The following is a 3,010-nucleotide window of genomic DNA, read 5'->3' as shown; positions in this document are numbered from 1 at the left end:
AAATATCCAGAGAAGGAACATGAGCTGGGAGTTATCCAGGCAGTATTCAAGGATTTCTCTGTGTAATTGATGGAGATGCTGTTGTCAAGGGCTGAAAGTTGCATATATGTTTAAATATTAACTAAACAACTGCCCTTGCCTTCTGTTGGTGCTACATGTTTTCGATCCTGCTTCTCTGTTATGGCATACACGGGCTGGAGCTGTGAGACCAGCAGGTCCCATCAGGCTGGCCATATCACATATTTTGTACCATGGTGCTTGTTAGTGTTGCCTTTTTCGCAATAGCCATTGACAAGGTGAATAATTTGACCTCTGAGTAAGATACCAGTAGAGGAACTGAAGGAAAAATAAGTTTTCTGGGTAGAGAGATATGCTGAAATTCACATTTATGCTTTCTATTGCTTAGGTTCTTCCTTGATGTTAGCAGCAGCAGCTCATTCTGTGACCTTTTACTATCATCACAACTGGGGTTCTAACTATTTGACTTGATGTAGGTCATCTGGCACATAGTATTTTAAAATTAATTCATACTTAATGTCTGCTGAATGAAAATAAAGAAATTGACCAAATAATTATTTTAGAATTCAGCAAAAACCTTCATGGTTTTGGAGTGGCTTATTTCCATGGGGATGCAATATCTTTAATACCTTTGTTATCTGGTAATCTAAACCAACTAAAATTGCTGAGGACAAAGACAAGCCTAGTTCAACTTTCATAAGACTTTTCTTCAGATCTGAAATGGATGTAACCATCGGAAAAAATAAGGTTGGTTTGGAAGCAAAGATTTTCTCAGAGGAATTTCTTGCTTCTGAATGGCTGTATTTATCACATTACCTTTTTTCCCCCTGTGTGTTACATTCAGGTTCCAGAGTAATTTATAATCACACAGCACAGCTGAAAACTACTGTTTGCTTGGGAGTCACCTTGAAGAGTTTTCAGACAGTCCAAACCAGTCGTATAAAATTTGGGGTGATATGGTGAGTGAACATAGCCCACCCACCACTCTGGAGATTTGGGAAGCTTTGTTAGACCCATGCCTGGGGAGAGTGAGGGTGGGTGGACCCCTGCTCAGGGCACTGTGCAATAAGAGGACACCCACAGAGGGCTTGTGCTCAAATCAAGAGAGTGATGTAAGCAACAGAGAGTGATGTAAGGAATTACAGCTCCTAAGATTAATATTTCCTGCTGGAAGTCTGTTGCTTCATGACTCTCTGTGAAAGGACCTGGGAAACTCAGGGGCATCAAAGCTTAATCCCAATGAGACACATTCCACTGTAGGTAATGATGACCAATTATTCAAGCTACAAGTGTGTTATTTCTGGTGGCCAGCTCTCTGTGCCCTTACTATTTCCCTAATCTTCTTTTTACTAAATCCTTTTCTAAACAATTACTTAAGAGAGAAAGCAGTACCAGGTAAAGCAGGATTAAAATACTGATCTTTTCAATGAACTGAGGCTCAGAAAAATGAAGGCATCTCACAAATATGAAAGCCACTAAGGTTTAGTTTACTTCTGCTGAATAGGATTAAAAGGATTTTGACAACCTGCTGATGTTTCCCCTAAGGCTCTCCTCCCCAACACAATACCCCAGACAATCATGTAGAAACCTATTGAGGAAATTGAAGAGTACTCTGAGTTTGAAGTTTTAAAATAAATCCTTAACTGAGTCATAGACTTTGTATATAAAAAGCACTGAATGATGTTCAAAACTCGGTGATGGATATATCTTTGTGATGTGGTGAAAACTTGTTATTAAAGAAGAGACTCTTTTAACAGTGCTTGTATTACCATCAGGGCATAACAGTCCAAATACTCTTCCCACACCTTCACAAGATATGTGCAGTTTGCCCTTGGGAACATATCTGGAAAAATACATGCACCCTCCAATACCTGATGGGAGCCTTACACGTGCAGGCAGGGCTGGCTGATAAAAGTTTCAGATGTACCAGCAAGGCTGGCAGATTGCTGCAACAGCATTTTCTTTCCAGAGAAATTAAGTTTTGTTTGTTTGTTTGTTTTTTAAATGTAGCAGGTGCCTCGCTAAGAAAAGCAGCCCAAGTAGTGCCAAAGCCCTGACAAGAACTGATGATGAAAGGAGCCTGTAGCTGTGTGGCTTCACCTTTGGTGAGCATAACTGTGCTCTGGAAGCCTTGTCACTGCTAAGATTGACCAGCTGTGAATCAAAAAAAAAAAAAAAAATTGAAAAAAAAAGTACCTTACCATTTATCTTCCTAGCAAAATAGGGTATATCATGCTGTGTAGAACGTCAGAGCAAGCATTTCTTGCCTTCACAGAAGGAGATGTGAAATTCTGTTATGACACAGAAGTTGATGTTTTCTGCTGTTCACCTCATTTTTCTCGATATGAGTTATTCTGTGCTATTATCAATGTCCTATCTGTGCTATGATTTTGAAAAGCATCTAAAACCAGTCAAAGTACTACAATAGATCTGACCTTTCTTGTAGCTTTCTTTAGACTATTTTTTTCTTAAGAAATGTGACCATTTTCTGATGCCATCAGTTTCAGGGTCATTCTCCATACTATCTTCACAGTATATCTCTGCTCTGCTATTAGTGTTTCCAGCTGATGGTTTTACCTGCATTTCTTATCCACAGCTTCCTACAAATCCCATGGGAGACAGAGGCTTTCATTTAAAATCTGAGTTTATAGCTTTGTTGACTACAAAAAAGCCCAAACCAAAACCCCACTAAAGATGTGTATCTGAAAAGAAATAGCACCTCATTTATCCATTTAAAATGTATATATTTAAAATTAGCCATACGAGGTCACCATTGTTTGTTGGGGGTTTTTTTAGTATTGGGGACTGATTAAACTGAGTTTCCTTACATATATATTTATTTCTCTCTAGTGTGGCTAGTCAGAGGTTGGTGATGACCGACTGCTAATATCACGTGTCACCTAGTCTCCTCTGGCTTGTACCATCAGGGGACTCTAAATTTCTGCTGACCCAAGCCCATGAAGATGTTTAAGGGAGTGGTGGGCTTTGTAAA

The 3,010-nt window shown here is 39.3% G+C and overlaps 1 long non-coding RNA gene across 1 annotated transcript; it reads left to right on the top strand.

Annotated features, from left to right (window-relative positions):
- The first annotated feature begins 465 nt into the window (after positions 1–465).
- Positions 466–2,250, top strand: LOC136301713 (uncharacterized). Its single transcript, XR_010723924.1, has 3 exons — positions 466–765; positions 863–977; positions 2,029–2,250. It is a non-coding gene; the product is annotated as an uncharacterized lncRNA (long non-coding RNA).
- Positions 2,251–3,010: the final 760 nt, after the last annotated feature.

This window comes from Chamaea fasciata, unplaced genomic scaffold, assembly GCF_029207755.1.
Source record: "Chamaea fasciata isolate MVZ Bird 193981 ecotype frontalis unplaced genomic scaffold, bChaFas1.0.hap1 SCAF_1, whole genome shotgun sequence".
Lineage (NCBI taxonomy): Eukaryota > Metazoa > Chordata > Aves > Passeriformes > Sylviidae > Chamaea > Chamaea fasciata.
Note: the sequence above shows the minus strand (reverse complement) of the source record. Positions and strands in the feature narration are given on the sequence as shown.